Genomic DNA, 18,690 nt, shown 5'->3' with positions numbered 1-18,690 from the left:
TTGATATCTCTGAAAACAAAGCTTCCTGAATAACCTAGATCAGGGGTCTGCAACCTTTAAGAATCAAAGAGCCACTTGGACCCGTTTCCGAAAAGAGAATAAAAACTGGGAGCCGCAAAGCCATTATAAAACAGATATGACCCTAATATGCACAAATCGTTAGCAGATATGTCCCCAATACGCACAAATCGTTAGCAGATATGTCCCCAATACGCACAAATTGTTAGCAGATATGTCCACAATACGCACAAATCGTCCTAGATAATCCAAAGACTTCCCCATCCCACCAAGCTCATCTTTCCATTGCTGGAGCCCTCAGCCTTGTACACACTTGCTGCATTGCAATTTAAAATCACATGCAATTTTTCATCGCAAAGCCCTCATGAAAATAGAAAAATCGCATTGCACCAGTGTACAGATCATCACGATTTTCATGATTTTTCGAAAGACCTTGCGATTAAAAAAGTGCAAGCGATTTAAGCAGCCAGTGTGTACAGACCCTAAACCGAATAGATGAGGGCTTGTGGAATAGGTGCGCATGGACACACTACTGTTCATGTGAACGAGCACAGCGTTACTGCACAGGTGCAAGTCACCCAGCGCAGTAGCACAGGGTCACTCTTGTGCAATGTTTTCCTCTGTGCACAGGCGACTCCGTATTACTGCACAGGCACAGCCCGAGCTAATTCACTGTCAGGAGCACGGCCGCTAAGAAGCAGAAGGTCCCTGTGAGCAGGGCTTTTCTCTGAGGTATCTAACTATTCTCTTTGAGCCAAGGGTTTGCTTTAACTAGTTATGGGCGCTTGGGAAAAATGGCTCGTGACTAGAGATGGTCAATAAGATGCATACAGTTACAAGTTTAGGCAGGTTAATGGAAATTTTGTATAGAATTTGAATATAGAAGAATTAAATACCACTGAAGTGGAATTTGAGTGGTCCTTTTTCAAGATGCATAAATTAGCATTATCCTGTATCAAAACTTGGATTTATTTCATTCCATTAATCCTCCCTACTCGAGACAAAAAATAATCATTTTTTAGGATTGTCTTAAAACAACAAACATTTGGTACATTGCAAATAGCAAAATAACAAGTGGAAAACTGAATGTGACCAAAGTAATCTACGCAAAAATATGTTCTGTGGTCTCAATTACAAATGCAGTGCCTAAATGTCTGGACCCCAAGTAGCGGGCCAACAATAAAATCTTTGCATCTTGAAAGTAGTAAAGGCCCACTTTCTTGAAAAATCATCAACATAAAAGACATGTACACACATAAGATGTACTGTACATTTGTCCCAGAGTAATAGGCACTATAAACTCTTTTTCTGAAACGCTTACTTTCATGTTCTGAACTAGTCCATCTCTTCATGAGGAATTCTCAGTTTCTTTCAACCCTTTTTAGAAAGCACTGAGTGGAAAGGATCTACTTACATAGATGTTGGCCAGCGTGCGTACCCGCTGCACACAATTCTGGCAGGTGGACTGTACAATACTGTACAATTGCTATCCAGAAAGTGCTTTTGAAACTAAAGGGAATTCTGAGTCTTTCCCATAAGTAAAAGAACTAGTCGAAAACCAGTAAACGTGCCCATTAACAACACAATTTTAGGGAACTATCAACCTTCCGACTGATCCGACTGGATAGTGTTGATGGTGCCAATCAACAAACAATGTATCAATTGTTTCGTTAATTTGTATTGCGGATTGATTCCATTTGGAATTTGCAATTATCAGATTGTAAGGTCAATCATTCACTAAAATTGCATAGTTAATGGGCACCTTTCGGCCCCTTTTACATTTAGTGTAGCACGTCACACCGCGGTACTGTCGCAGTGGCCATAAAAGTTTATTGGACATACCACACTGTTTACGGTGCAACGCAACAGAAGTGCTCCAGGTGCCACAGGAGTAACACACAAGGGGCAGTGCGTTCTCTATCAGAAGTCACGTGTTGATTCTTTTTCTTTCAGTTGCACTACAGCTATGAGTGTTGCGACTTTTCAGTCGTTGTGTGATTGTTCTAAATCCATGTATAAGGACTCTAATGCTGGGCATAGACGGTTCGTTTCCCCCTGATCAATCGAGCCACTGGTGGCTCGATTGATAATTTCCGGCGTGTTCGATACCCCGCCGGATAGATTTTGCGCTTGATCCCCGCGGGTGGACAATGAGAAGAAAACGAGCGGAAGATAAGGAGCACCCACGGGGATGAGCGGGAATCAATCCGGGGACACGCCGGGAGTCAATCCGACGGCTAATCGACCCGCCGGGTCGACTCGTGTATTCCCAGCATTAGAGGTTTAGAGCTGTCAGATTAATACAATCGATTGTTAAGTGCCAGCTACATAAGGTGTGGAAAAAACAAGGTAATTCACAGTGCATTTTACTCTGGGACAAATGTACCTCTTATGTGTATGTATACATGTCTATTTTACAGTGTTTGATGACAAGGATACTATAAATATCACTTGGGCCTTTTGCCACTGCGTGCAACTATATACGGTTTTTGGAGTGCATACAATGTAGGCAACTTGTGGTGCAAATTGCGAGGCTCCCTTTCCATAGCTTGCATTACAATATGACTTTTTTCTAGTTGAATCACAAAGCATTACCTAGAACTTTTTTGGTGCAATCGGTCACTTCTAACCAAAAAGATATACAAAGGTATGCAATTCATGATGTGCACTTACTACCAGGGCTGTGGAGTCGGTCCAAAAATCCACCGACTCCGACTCCTCAGTTTAGGATTCCACCGACTCCGACTCCACGACTCCGACTCCTCTAATTTGCATATTACAATTTTGTTGATTAAAAGTATGTAACATGAAATTCGTCTCTTAACTGCCAACGCTTAGGAATTTTACAAGACAACTGAAGTGAGAAGGATATGCAGACTACTATATTTATTCCCTTTAGACTAAAACTAGTCCTTGGTAAGAGTACTTGTAAAAGGTACAAACCGGAACAAAGAACATCTATCAGGCCCTAGGCAATGTAAGTGTGGGTACATGTAAGAATGATGTGCAGGTACTCTGCAGGGGAATGAGGAGATTGTAAACAGACCACACCTCTGTGTTCAATGTGGACAGCATTCTCAGTGGATTCCTGCAGCTCTGTGGGGAGTGCATATGTAGAGTATAGTACTACTGTGTAACAAAGTAAACCTGAGACAAATGAAATTAAAGTTTTATACATACCTGGGGCTTCCTCCAGCCGCCTTCAGGATAATCAGTCCCTGTATGTCCTCCTCCACCACCTGGATCTTCTGCTATGAGTCCAGGTACTTGAGCCAGTCAGGCGTAGTGCGCATGCACACACTCCGCCGCCAGGAGCATACTACACCTGTGCAGCACTATTGCGCAGGTGCAGAATGTTCCTGGCTGTGGGAGCGGCATGCGGCCGGACAGCGCTGACTGGCTGAATTACCAGGACTCATAGCAGAAGATCCGGGTGGTGGAGGACAGCGAGGGACTGATTAGCCTGAAGGGGGCTGGAGGAAGCCCCAGGTATGTATAAAACTTTACTTTTCATCCGTCTCAGTTACCCTTTAATTTGTAGTCACCAAACCAAATTTTAATAACATATCACATTATTTGATTTCATCAGCAAAGGGAGTGCATACATTTGCATAAATCAGCATCAATGCAGAATTATTTCCATCTCGTTGACCATCTCTATTAGTGACACAGCTACACATCAGGCTTTATTCTTACAGCATAGATGTTATTTAGTATATATAAGAGATTCCTGTGTACACATCATATATACAGTCACAATCAGATATGTATATCTGACCTTAAAAATACGGGGACTGCTTTATTGAAGCAGCACAAGTAACTAATTTTGACTGATTTATTTCATTTTTGTGGACTAAGCACAGCTATTACTGTATATATACTGTATATATACATTATTTTTAATGACTATTATCTGAGAAATAGAACATTTAATATTTTCTATTTTAATTACAGTTACAAATTCATTAGGAGTCGGAGTCGGTGCATTTTTTCCCGACTCCGACTCCAGGCACCCAAAATTGCCCGACTTCACGACTCCGACTCCACAGCCCTGCTTACTACATACGAGTTCTTTACTTAAAAGCAGAAGTGATGAGTAATCTGTTAATCCTGTCATGTTTACACCAATTGTAATACCAATAGCTGCTCCCCCTGACATGAGTCTCCTATTCCCTTCTTCTCTGTAGTTCCTAGTGGGTGATCATGCGATTCCCTTTAGAGTTACATAAATTAAAGCCACTCCATAAAGCTAGGTCAGAATCTTTCACACTCTTTTCTCTCAACTTCCCCCCTCGTCCAAAAAAGAAAGAAAAACTGAAAGCACAGCATCGAGAGCCAACAACAAACCAAAGAAGGTCGGCACCACCGTTTGCTTAAATGTAATTGAGCTTGAATTACAGACAATGACATGAGCAGCGACAGACTGCTGTTTCAGACTATGGCCTCAATTCACTAAGCTCATCTCCTGTCTTTAATAACGTTTATGAGCCATTTCTAGTGTTATCACCATGGTGATAAGGCACGTAGTATTCACTAAACAATTTACCTCAGGCAAAGTTACCTCTTTTGTCTTTAAGTTGATGAGAGATCTCCAAAGTTAAGTATTCAATCCTTAAAATAACTACAGAATTCTAAAGTTAAAGACAGGCTGTTAACTGCATGTGAAAAGAACTACAGAGGTGATAACTTAAAGAGAACCAGAACAGAAAATTAAAAGTCGAAATAGACATAAACACGTCATACTTATCAACTGTGTAGTCTACTCATCAATCTTTTTTTCCTCTCCTGCGTCCTGTTTGTCCACTGTGATCAATGGAATTCTCAGTCCTCCATTTTGAAAATGGCCATTACCCCATAACAGCTTCCTGGTCAGCACACTGTTAAACTGTAATATCGCCCACTTGAGCCATAGGGAAACATGGACATTACCGTGCACATTCAGTTGTAACTGACAGCAACTGATATGTAACTGACAGCAACTGGTATATTTCAGTTCTAACAAAATACTGTCAGAACTGGAAGGGATCACTATAAGAAGAAAATGGTGAGCTTCTGAGAGGAATCGGTGGCGAGGCAAGTATGTAATATTAATTTGCAGCTACATCATGTGTTTATTTTAATATCATGCAGTTCAGGTTCCCTTTAAGGACAGAAATGATGATAACTCTCACTGTCAAAACTTATCTCTACACCTTAATAGAGCAAGCTTCTGTAGTGAATTAACACTGAAAATACCTACTGGGTGGTGGTAAGTTTTCTATTGCTTTATCACAGCATGATCTTAGTGAATTGAGGTCTATTTCCTTTATTAAGCTGTGTATAGACATGATAGAGTTGTGGCCCCCTAACAGTATCGGGGCGCAGGTCTTGGCACACGTGTGAACTCTCTACATGGGTGGTGCTCCTTCACTCTACTCGTTACCATAGAGAGCTAAGACATGATTAGACATTGGCCTCAATTCACTAAGATCATGCTGGAGATAGTAAGGCAAGAGAAAACTTACCACCACACATTGATCTTGCCTTATTAAGGTGTAGAGATACGTTTTTCACAGTGAGGGCCATATGCAATTCACTTTTCCACCTGAGTTTTCTCCTAGGAGATAATTTTTCATCTTTGATTAAAAATAGCTTTTCAGCACTTTTCAACTAAAAAAAAAAAAAGTACCAAAACGTAGGTGAAAAAGTACTGTCAAAATTATTCTGATTTTTTTTTTTTGCTTTCTGGTGGCCTAAAATGCATTTTATTTACAAGTTTAAAAATATCACCTAGGAGAAAACACAGGAGAAAAAAAGTTAATTGCGTATGGCCCCAAGAGAGTTATCTTATCTCTTCATTTCATAACCATTTCAGCCCGTGGGGATTTTTCACCTCATGCATCAGAGCAATTTTCACCTCCCATTCATTCGCTAATAACTTTATCACTACTTATCACAATTTATTGATCTATATCTTGTTTTTGCCAACACTAATTAGGCTTTCTTTGGGTGGTACATTTTGCTTAAGATTTATTTATAAATGCATTTTAACAGGATTAAGAAGAGAAAAAAATGGAAAAAAAATCATTATTTCTCCGTTTTCGGCCATTATAGCTTTAAAATAATCCATGCTACCATAATTAAAACCTATGTATTTTATTTGCCCGTTTGTCTCGGTTATTATACCATTTAAATTTTGTCCCCATCACAATGTATGGCGCCAATATTTTATTTGGAAATTAAGGTGCATGGTTTCCGTTTTGCGTCCATCACTATTTACAAGCTTATAATTTAAAAAAATGTTTGTAGTATAACCCCTTTAAATGCATATTTAAAAAGTTAAGACCCTTAGGTAACTTTTTGTCTTTTGTTTTTTTTTATTGTAATTTTTTTTTCCCCATTAAAAAAAATTTATTTGGGTAATATTTTGGTGTGGGACATAAACAGTTCATTTTTAATGTTAACAGGGCTGTGGAGTCGGTACAAAAATACACCGACTCCTCAGTTTAGGATTCCACCGACTCCTCGACTCAGACTCCTCTAACTTGCATATTACAATCTTGTTGATTGAAAGTATGTAACATGAAAATCGTCTCTTAATTGCCAACGCTTAGGAATTTTAAAAGACAACCGAAGTGAGAAGGATATGGAGACTGCCATATTTATTCCCTTTAGTCATAGACTAAAACTAGTCCTTGGTAAGAGTACTTGTAAAAGGTAAAGACCAGAACAAGGAACATCTATCAGGCCCTAGGCCAGTGATGGCTAACCTTGGCACTCCAGCTGTGGTGGAACTACAAATCCCATGAGGCATTGCAATACTCTGATGGCTCTAAGCATAACTCGGGGAGGCAAAGGCATGATGGGATTTGTAGTTTTGTCACAGCTGGAGTGCCGAGGTTAGCGATCACTGCCCTAGGCAATGTAACTGTGGGTACATGTAAGAGTGATGTGCAGGTACTCTGCAGGGGAATAAGGAGATTCTTCCTCTATTACACATTCTTCATGCACAATCTGAACCAGGTTTATGGGTGATAGACAACACCTCTGTGTTCAATGTGCACAACATTCTCAGTGGATTCACTGCAGCTCTGTGGAGAGTGCATGAGTATAGTACTACTGTGTAACAAAGTAAACCTGAGACAGATGAAATTCAAGTTTTATACATACCTGGGGCTTCCTCCAGCCCCCTTCAGGCTAATCAGTCCCTCGCTGTCCTCCTCTGCCACCTGGATCTTCTGCTATGAGTCCAGGTACTTGAGCCAGTCTGGCGTAGTGCGCATGCACACACTCTGCCGCTGGGAGCATACTACACCGGCTCAGCACTTTTGCGCAGGTGCAGAACGCTCCTGGCTGTGGAAGCGGCATGCGGCTGGACTGTGTTGACTGGCTGAATTACCAGGACTCATAGCAGAAGATCCAGGTGATGGAGGTGGACAGCGAGGGACTGATTAGCCTGTAGGGGGCTGGAGGAAGCCCCGGGTATGTATAAAACTTTTCTTTTCATCCGTCTCAAGTACCATTTAATTCGTAGTCACCAAACCAAATTTTAACATATCAAATTTTTTTTATTTCATTAGCAAAGAGAGTGCGTACATTTGCATAAATCAGAATTAATGCAGAATTATTTCCATTGACCAGTGACACAGCTACACATCAGGCTTTATACTTACAGCATAGATGTTATTTAGTATATATAAGAGATTCCGGTGTACACATCATATATACAGTCACAATCAGATGTGTATATCTGACTTTAAAAATTCGGGGACTGCTTTATTGAAACAGCACAAGTAACTAATTTTGATTGGATTATTTCATTTTTGTGAACTAAGCACAGCTATTATTTTATGTATAAATTATTTATGATGACTATTATCTGAGAAATAGAACATTTTATCATATTTTCTATTTTAACTACAGTTTAAATTCATTAGGAGTTGGAGTCTGAGTCGGTGCATTTTTTTCCGACTCCAGGCACCCAAAATTGCCCAGACTCCAACTCCACAGCCCTGAATGTTAAATGTGTAAACTGTAATGTAAAAAATGTGTGGATGTAGTTTTACTATTTGGCCACAAGATGGCCACCTTCGTTTTTGTCTTCCCTCCTTGTACTTCTCGCTAAGCGGAAGCACAAGGGGGATGCGGAAATTTTTCCGACCAGAAGAACTGAAGCCTCGTGTGAGCGCTTTGGTTTTTCTGCGGGGGACAGGGATCGGTGATCGGGAACCATGTTCCCCGGTCACTAATCCCAGGGCTACCGAGGGACACCACGGGGGCGCGATCGGGCGCGGGAGCGCAGCAGAGCAGCCGCCCGGACGTGAGCTTTACGTCCGGGCGGCAGAAATGGTTACGTTACCTCCTCTGTAGTTATTTTCACATGAAGTTAATTAACAGCCCGCTTTTAACTTTACAATTCTGTAGTTATTTTAAGGTTTGAAGAGTTAACTTCAGAGATCTCAGAATCAGAATTGACTTTAATCGCCAAGTACGACAGTTGTCGTACCCGGAATTGGTTCACCTTAACTTAAAGACAGAAGAGTTAACTTTAGGTTTGCCTGAGGTAAAAAGATTTCCTGAATACTATATGCCTCAACATGGTGATAACTCTAGAAACGTTATTAAAGACTGGAGATAAGTTTAGTGAATTGAGGCCATTGTTTAGTAAGGACTGTCCACTAACAATCCATTAGATCAAAAAATACTGTGGTAAGGTTTCCTTTAATCTCTGCTGAGTGCTACCTAAATTATGAAGCAAAATACAATGACCAATTGTCACTGAAGATTCAGGCAAAATGTCACTAAAGGCGCATACACACGCCATACCGCCGCAAACGGCTGGTCAGTCACTGGGCGGACGTTCAGCCGAGAGTAGCACGTGTGTACGCGCTGTCGGCAGGCTGGGCGGATCATTCAGAAACAGCCTTATCAGTCTGCCGACAGCGCGTACACACGTGTCGGCTGAACGTCCGCCCAGTGGGAGGGTCTGATGGACCAGTCGTTTGCAGCGGTATGGCATGTATACGTGCCTTAAGACTGACCCCAAAACATTTCTGTACTATTCTTATACAGCTTTGGGGTCCCTTTCTGCAAGAAAACACATACAGCAGAACAGCATCATTCATGACTTGCCTTAAACAGAATGATGATAAATTATAGATGTAACTTCATTCTTTTTTCCAGCAACAGATGGAAACTTGTCATAGCGGTCTTCCTGACATCCAGTGCCGTATCACGGATATTCTGATTTTGAAGTGATGGTGACAAACCTAAATGATGAAGAGACCCATATTATTATCACTTTGAAACAGGTAAATACAATTGTCTAGGCAGTATTTATCTTCATGTAAACAAGAAGGCGATCAATCCTAATAAACACACCTGTAGTTTAAAAATACCAACTGTGTAATGACAAAACTTCGGTTGCTCTTCACGCTGTATGGTTTATAGCCTAAAATGATGCGTTAATACTTGAAACTTGTTAGGTGGATGACACCACCACTAGTATACTCAAAAGGATTAATGTTGGTGTTAGCTCACCCATATTGGCTTTAGATTATTTTTATTGCAGAGTGAAGGATGATGCCAACCTTTTAGGACCACCACATCAAGGCATTACATTCATGAATTAAATACCAGTATGGCTGCAAACAGAACAGCATTTGATGAGCACTTGCTATACCTATATGCAAGGTCCCTGGAGCTGCAAAAATACCAGTGTAATGACTATAGAATGAAGGAGCAGAGGTACCTCAATGGCCAAGAGGTACTGATAAATGACTTAGAAAAAGACCATAGAGGGGGAGGAGATGTGTACCAAGTGGTTATCCATATAAGGGTCACAGAAACCAGAAAAAAAGAAAACAGGATTAAAATAAAGAAATAAAAATGATATTCTCAACAGTAAAGCGCTCAACAAAAAAACTAAAATAATTACTCTAAAGGCCATGTCACACAGGCACACATTATTCTATCAACAAGTTGCAGCAACTAGTCACTAATTGCCACAGGCTGCTGTAATTAGTCACTAATACTAGCAAGAAGTTGCTTTTACTGGCTACTCACAAGTATACCGAAATCTATTCACCGCTTATTATTGCATGACTTTATTCTTGCAATTCTTTTGGCTGCATACACATTAACATCCCCGCTGGGGATCACGACCTGATCACCTTGGGCAAAAATCACTGGGCTAGGTCAAACACACACACTCCTGTCAGTTGTGTAGCAGACGATGCACTGTGTTGCTATGCAAGGGGACAATGAGTGAAGCGTGACATCACAGGCTGGGAAGCGGTGCGAACAACAGGTTCAGCGTTGCTGGGGTTGAGTAAATCTGCCCGGCGGATCACTGGTGGGTTGGGGGTCGCCGGCTGCTGTACAGACGCCTGATTGTCGGCTTAGGCAGCCATTATGGGCTGCCTCATCCGACTTAAAGGACAACTGTAGTGAGAGGTATGTAGAGGCTGTCATACTGATTTCCTTTTAAGCAATACCAGTTGCCTGGCTATCTGGTTGATCCTCTGCCTCTAATACTTTTAGCCACAGACCCTGAACAAGCTTGCAGCAGATCTTATGTTTGACATTGTCAGATCTAACTGGATTGCTGCATGCTTGTTTCAGGTGTGTGATTCAGACACTACTGCAGCCAAATAGATCACCAGGACTGCCAGGCAAGTATTGCGCGAGGACATCTTGTGGCCACATAGTAAAATTACACCTACACACATTTAAAAAAACACATTACCTCCCACACTATCCCATAAGTACCTTTTTTTGTATTCAAAAACATTACAAAAAAAAAAAATACACAAATAGTTACCTTAGGGACAACTTTTTTTTTTTAATATGTATGTCAAGAGGGTATATTACTATTAATTTTGAAAATATGGGCTTGTAAATAGTGACAGACACAAAACTGAATTGTACTAGGGAAATATTTATTACTATTTTACCTGTTAAAACGCAGTTAGAATAAAATAATAGTTAAAGTCGAATAAATGGAAGGAGCGCTGACAGGTAAAAATTGCTGTGAGGAACTGAAGAGAGGTATATGGAGGCTGCCATGTTTATTTCCTTTTAAGCAATACCAGTTGCCTGGCAGCCCTGCTGATCCTCTGCCTCTAATACTATTAGCCATAGCCCCTTAACAAGCATGCAGCAGATTTGGTGTTTCAGACTTTATAGTCAGATCTGATAAGACTTGATGCATGCTTGTTTCAGTTGTTATGCAGATACTACCGCAGAGAAATAGACCAGCAGGGCTGCCAGGCAACTGTTATTGATTAAAAGGAAATAAATATGGCAGCCTCCGTATACCTCTTATTTCAGTTTCCCTTTAAGGGTGAAAAACCCTTGAAGATCAAGTGGTTAAAAGGAAAGAAGCTTTCACATACCTCTCGTTACAGTTGTCCTTTACGTTAGGCATGTACACATGTGCAACTATTCCACCCAACAATCATCCAAACTTGGTGTGTTGGATGATAGTTGGGCATTGTACGAGTGGAAAATGACTAGATGAGAGACTGATTAGGCTCCAGTCACATCTAAAAATCGCAAAACACTAGCGATTACTGCTAGCGTTTTACGGGGTGTTTCACTGGACACTGTAGCATTTTGGGTGCGATCGCAATTAGCAGTATCTATACATGCTAATCGCGATTGCTCAAAAATCGCCGGGAAACCGCCACATGTAACGCGTTTGCGGTTAAAGGGAAGGTTCAAGCAAAATAAAAAAAATGAGTTTCACTTACCTGGGGCTTCTACCAGCCCCATGCAGCCATCCTGTGCCCTCGTAGTCACTCACTGCTGCTCCAATCCCCCGCTGGCAGCTTGCCGACCTCAGAGGTCGGCGGGCCGCATTGCGTACATTTTTACGCATTCCCGCTAGTGCAGGAACATTAACACATACATTTTTACGCGTTACTGGTTTAATGCGTACATTTTTACGCATTGAACCAGTAATGCGTAAAAATGTATGTGTTAATGGACTGGAGCAGCAGTGAGTGACTAGGAGGGCACAGGATGGCTTCATGGGGCTGGTAGAAGCCCCAGGTAAGTGAAACTCATGTTTTTTCTTTTGCTTGGACATTCCCTTTAACGCTAACTGCAAAACATTGAGAACATGACCATAGGATTAAATGGCTAGCGGTTTTTAAAAAAACTGCTAGCAGTTTGTGGTGAATGAGATGCGCGCGATTCCTGCTCAAGTGTGAACGAGCCCTAACAGGCGATTTGCCTGATCCAAAGGGCAGATCACCTCATACGATTCTTGGGCTGATATCGTGCAGTTGGCCACGTGTGTACGACTTGTACTTGTTTTGAATGCGGCCATATCCTGCAGTTCGTCGTTCCACTTGCATGTGCAGTATGCAAATCAGTTGCTTGTTCAGTTGGTTGGTGAGTGGAAAATACAAGTCGTGCAATCGCTTGGTCGTGCGGTCAGTCATGTCGTTGGGTTGGTCGGGCACTTGTCTTGGATGTGTGTAAAACATGTGTACCGTATGTTAAAGCAACTGTGTGTATGGCATAGCACTGCCTAAATCTGACAGACAACTGCTGGCTAAATAAATTTCATTATAGAAGCACATTCACCTTGTACACAGCTTACTTCACCCTACTGTTTCTATCCCTTAACCCCTTTAGGATTGTAAGCCCAAAAGCAACAGTGTATAGAAACTGTGTGTGTGTAGCAAAGCGCTGTCTAAATCTGAAACGGGCAGTGGAGGCAATTTGTATGTTGACATATGCTGGCTAAAGAAATTTCAATACAGAAACACAATCACCTTGCACACAGCTTATTTCTTTCACGGTTTCTATCCCTTAACACCCTATAGGTCCGTACACACGCCGGACTTTAGGCAACGACGGGCCCGTCGTTGCCTCCCGCTGGGTGGGCGTGCCAGCGACAGTCCGGCGTGTGTACGCTCTGTCGTCAGACTGATACGGCTGTTTCTGAGCGAGTCGTTGCCTCCCGCTGGGTGGGCGTGCCAGCGACAGTCCGGCGTGTGTACGCTCTGTCGTCAGACTGATACGGCTGTTTCTGAGCGATCCGCCGGGCGGATCGCTCAGAAACAGCCGTATCAGTCTGACGACAGAGCGTACACACGCCGGACTGTCGCTGGCACGCCCACCCAGCGGGAGGCAACGACGGACCCGTCGTTGCCTAAAGTCCGGCGTGTGTACGGACCTTAAGATTGTAAGCTTGAAAGGGCCTGGCTTTCTATCCCAATGTGCTCTAGCACTGCTGTGTAATGTGTGTATATAGCTTCCACCTCTATTTACAAGCTATATCTGTAATCCCTCATTGCTGCATGCATGCATGTTGCGATGTACGGTCTACTGCACAGCACCACAAAAAAAATGGAGCTTTTAATAAATTGTCGATTTGTTACCTAGTTTGCAAATAACCGTTTTCTTCCTTTTAGGAATATTTAGCTGAGGTCTCTTAGCCAAAAATAAAAAATGCAGAAACGCTTTTTAATGCTCTGTCTGAACTAACAATTCCTAATATTTAGTGAATGGCTATAATTTATGATTTAATGATTTTCAGTTTTTGTATGTAATCATTTTCAGGTTTAGCCTCGGTACGAAAGAAGGAAGGATTATAAATGATGTAAATGTTGAACCTGCCCCTTTCAATTTCACACCTTACTCTATCTCTATCCAACATATTACGCAGCGCTGTGTAAATTGTCTTGTCACTTCTGTCCCTCAGAGGGGCTTACAATCTCATGTCTATGTATGTATCATTTAGCCTATGTATCAGAGTCTAGGGTTAATTTAGGGAAGAGTCAATTAACTTGTCCATGTTTTTGGGATGTCAAAGGAAACCCAAGTACCCACGCAGACACAGGGAGAACATTCAAACTCTGTGCAGGGTAGAGCACTGATTTGAACCGGGGACTCAGTGTTGCAAAGCAAGAATGCTAACCACTATGCCACAAACCGATATAAAATACTGTTATTACAGGGACCAAACAGACACTGCAGAAAGGTATGCATGACCTAAAGGTACATGCCTGTATATACAATTTATGGAAAACATAAATCTACCAGTATGTTTTTGGGATGGACCGAAAACCCCCAAAGAATTTAATCTGGAAACAAGAGTGCTAGTCTCTATGCTGCCTCCAGTGAGTGACATCACATTGGAACCAAGGAATGTTTTCAAACTGCCTTTCAAGACAGAGCATTGGAAGCATTTTGCTCATTACATTTTTTTTTTTATTTCTGGTGAAGAGACCTCAGCTAGCTATTCCTAAAAAGAATAAAAAAAGAAAACTTATTTGCAACCTACCTAACAAATCAATCTATAAAAAAAAGACCAGTGTTCTCCCCAGAATTTTTTTCCAGCCGGGTGGCATGAAAAAGTAGCCGGGTGGGGCAATACGAGAGAATACAGGGCTAGTGCTTTTGTGCGCAACTCTGCTTACAGCATAGGAGGAGGTGAGCCGATGACAGCCGGGTGCTCACCAAAACTATCCGGGTGTAACACCTGGCTAAAAGAGCCTGCGGAGACCGCTAAAGACTATGTGGTAGTTTGTCTCTCTCTTTTTTTTTTTTTTAGGACAGAGTTGTAGCATAGATTAGAATAATCAGGTAACAAAGGCAAAACTGGAACGATTAACTTGTTAGTTTTATTATAAAACTACACAGGTTTAGGGCCTTCTGGCATCTAACAAATTACTTTCAATTCGGGTTTCTTTTGAAAAAGACTAAGCATAGCATCTACAGCATGCAGATTTTTATTTACAAAGAAAACTTTATTTTACTTTTATAATTTCCTTTATAAATGCTAAAATCATTATTGCCTTCTGATGACTCTTCTGAGGTCAGAAAGTATCTCTTTTGCGCTACTTTACATTTTCCCTTTGAACATGGATGAAGCCATCCTGAATTCCACTATATAGCTGGACAAGACCAAACACAGAACATTTCTATCGAGCTTTTCTCCTTGCTGACTCAAAGCGCCAGAGCTGCAGCTACTTAGGGTGCGCTGCATGAGCAACCAGGATCATTAGGGAGTCTTGCCCAAAAACTCCTTACTATTCAATGATATATAAAGACCACACTTACCTTCGGTAAGGTCTTTTCCAGTAGTCCAGGGGACAGCACCCCTCCTCTGAGACTTGTCTCCCCTCCCAATTCTGGACAGGAAGCTATTAAACAAACAAATTTGCATAATGGACAGCAGTACATGTATAAATACAAGCCACTTACAATGATCCTCAGTAATAACAAAGATGACCCGGACTCACCATACGATGCTTGCAAAATTTCTTCTTAATAGTTTCCCACATAGGGTGGGAAGTAGGGGTGCTGTCCCCTGGACTACTGGAAAAGACCTTACCGAAGGTAAGTGTGGTCTTTCCCAGAGCGTCCCTGGGACAGCACCCCTCCTCTGAGACGATAAACAAGATTCTCATTAGGGTGGGACTACTGCCTGTAGAACTTTTCTACCAAAGGCTAGATCACCACTTGATAATAAATTTAGTCTGTAATGTTTTACAAATGTGTTCTGGCTGGACCAGGTAGCCGCTCTACAAATCTGCTCGATGGAAGCTCCAGCCCTCTCTGCCCATGAGGTTGCGACACTTCTTGTAGAATGAGCTTTGACAGATGTTGGAAGGACCTTACCCTGTGATTGATATGCCATTAGAATAGCCTGTCTTATCCATCTAGCAATAGTTGGCTTTGATGCACGGAGCCCCCTATTCTTTCCAGCAAACAGGATGAACAAAGCATCTGTCTTCCTCCATGATTTAGACCTCTCCAAGTATTGAAGTAGACACCTTCTGACATCCAGACAATGAAGCTGTTTCTCTTTTTCATTAGACTGTTTCTCACAAAATGAAGGAAGAAATATCTCCTGAGTTCTGTGAAAAGTTGAGACTACTTTTGGAAGGAAGGCAATATCTGGCCTCAAAGTAACCTTGTCTTCTGAAATAATACAGTAGGGAGGCTTAATTGACAAAGCCTGTAACTCTCCTACCCTTCTTGCCGAAGTAATCGCAAGAAGAAATGCCATCTTCAAGGATAACAATTTTTCCGAAACTTGGTCAATTGGTTCAAAGGGAGGACCACACATAGCCTGTAAGACTATGTTTAAATCCCAAGACGGGGTTCTCGGAACCAACACTGGACGTAACCTCTTAATTGCCTGAAAAAAACGAAGAATGAACTCCTCCTGGGCTAACCTTCTTTGTAGGAAAACACTGATTGCCGCTGTCTGAACTTTTAATGTACTAATACTCAGTCCTTTTTCAAACCCTGCCTGCAGGAATTCTAAAACTGATGTTGATGAATGAACATTCATAGATCTCTCCAAACACCAGCTATTATAGACTCGCCAGGCCTTCTGATAAATTACTCTTGTCACTTTCTTTCGACTTTGAATCAAGGTTTCCGAAAGACCATCTGAAAACCCCTTAGACTTCAAAATGTTCCACTCAGGTTCCATGCAGAGAGACGCATCTGCTGAAGATTTGGATGAAAAACTGGCCCCTGCTGCAATAGATCCGGACGTTGAGGTAAAAGCAACGGAGGACTGATCGATAACCTCTGTAATAGACTGAACCACGGTCTTTTCGGCCAAAATGGAACTATCAGAATTAATCGAGCCTTGTCTCGACAAATCTTGCTGAGAACCTTCGGGATCTGGGATAGAGGGGGAAAAGCATACATTAGTCTGATGCTCCAATCTATCGAAAAGGCATCTATCGCCCATGGCCTGTCCTGGGGCCATAGGGAACAAAAGAGTTGACACCTTGCGTTGCTCCTCCTTGCAAATAGATCCACTTCTGGATGTGTCCATGTCATGCAGATCTCCTGGAAAACCTCCGAATTCAGGGTCCACTCGTCCTGCTTTAGAGCCGATCTGCTTAGGTAATCCGCAAGATAATTGTTTACACCCCTCAGATGCACTGCTCTGATGGATTTTAGATTTTTCTCCGCCCACAATAGGATTTTTGAGGTCTGAGACCATAAAAGATGACTTTTCGTTCCTCCTTGCCTGTTGATGTATGCCACTACACTGGCGTTGTCTGAACGTACTAGAACATGACAGTGGCTGATGTAAATGCAAAAGTGAAGTAGGCCCAGCCATACTGCCTGTAACTCTCTGCTGTTTGACGATCTTCCTTTCATCAAAGTGGACCACTGACCCTGTGCTGGTAGTGAGTCTATATGAGCCCCCCATCCCCAGGAGCTGGCGTCTGTTGTCATGATCTTTTCGACTGGAGAAAACCACGGTCGACCTTCGGACAGACGAACTGGATTCTGCCACCAGCTGAGAGCTGCCTTTACTCTGAAAGGAATTAGCAATCTTCTTTCTAAGGACGTCACCTTTCTGTTCCAATTCTTTAGGATCCAATTTTGCAGTATTCTTGAATGGAGTTGTCCCCACTGGACTGCAGGGAAGGAGGAGGTTAGAAGACCTAGAACTGACATAGCCCTTCTTAGCGTAATGGCACCTGTGGTCTGAAAAGAAAGAACAGTATTAAGAATAGCAGTTATCTTTCTCTGAGGCAAAAACACTTTCTCATCACAAGTAGAAATAACAAAACCTAAATATTCCATAGTCTGTTTAGGTTGAATAGATGATTTAGACCAGTTAATAAGCCATCCTAGAGATTGGAGCAACTCCAGAGCTGAATTAATCTGGATTTTCAAGGAATTTACTGAGTCACCCCAAAACAAAAGATCATCCAGGTAGGCCAAAACATTAATAGATCTTTTCCTCAAAACAGCTAAGACCTCGGACATGACCTTCGTGAACAACCAAGGAGCCGAGGCTAATCCAAAAGGTAAAGCGTTAAACTGGAAGTGCCTTACCTCTTCCTGAATGCTGATGGCAAACCTTAGGAACTGCTGAGACCGTAGCTCTATCGGGATGTGTAGATAGGCGTCCTTGAGATCCAATGATGCCAGGAAGCAATCCTTCTGTAACAGACTTATAACAGAGGTGATATTGTCCATCCTGAATCTTCGATATTTTACAGCCTTGTTCAACCCTTTCAGATTGACGATGAAGCGGAACTCCCCCTGAGGCTTTTTTACAAGAAAGACCGGTGAATAATATCCCTGACCCCTCTGGCATGATGGGACTTCTCTGATAACTCTTTTTTGTAGTAACATAGTCACTTCGTTTTGTAATGCCCTTGTTTGAATCTCTGTCTTTGGTCTTTGATTTACCCAGAACCTTCGAGGGGGGGGGGATACTGAAATTCTATGGCATACCCTTCTAACACAATTTTCTGTAACCAGAGATTTTGAGGAAGAAGGAGCCACTGCTCGTAAAAATGGGCCAGTCTTCCCCCCACCGGGATCCTGACGTCATTATTTTGCTGGGAGGTATGGGCAAAATTTGATTTGGCTTTCTGAGGCCTACTTGGACCCCATCTCTTTCTCGATGAAGTCTTGGGGTCTTGTTCAGGTTTAGAGGAACGAAAGGAGCGTTTGGGTGGAAAGGTCCTCCTTTTAACAGGAAAATTCTTTTTAGCATCAGCAGTTCTTTCCAAAGTCTGCTCTAACTTAGAGCCAAAAAGAAATTCCCCCTCACAAGGTAGACTACATAATTTAGAGCGGGAAGAGTTATCTCCCTGCCACGTCTTTACCCATATACCACGTCTAGCAGAATTTACTAAGGCAGTGGTCCTGGCTGTCAACTTCACCGTATCATCTGCTGCATCA

The 18,690-nt window shown here is 42.0% G+C and overlaps 1 protein-coding gene across 2 annotated transcripts in view; it reads right to left on the bottom strand.

The window, feature by feature from the left end:
- The window catches only part of NDST2 (N-deacetylase and N-sulfotransferase 2), a 307,422-nt gene that overhangs the window by 248,864 nt on the left and 39,868 nt on the right, over nucleotides 1–18,690 (bottom strand). For both annotated transcript variants that reach the window (XM_068258024.1, XM_068258025.1), the window contains exon 2: nucleotides 9,130–9,266. The gene's annotated coding sequence lies outside the window, so the exon portion shown is untranslated. The remainder of the gene's footprint in view (nucleotides 1–9,129; nucleotides 9,267–18,690) is intronic.

The sequence above is a fragment of the Hyperolius riggenbachi genome, chromosome 10 (assembly GCF_040937935.1).
Source record: "Hyperolius riggenbachi isolate aHypRig1 chromosome 10, aHypRig1.pri, whole genome shotgun sequence".
Taxonomy (NCBI): domain Eukaryota; kingdom Metazoa; phylum Chordata; class Amphibia; order Anura; family Hyperoliidae; genus Hyperolius; species Hyperolius riggenbachi.
The sequence above is the reverse complement of the archived record's forward strand: the minus strand, read 5'-3'. Positions and strand labels throughout refer to the sequence as shown.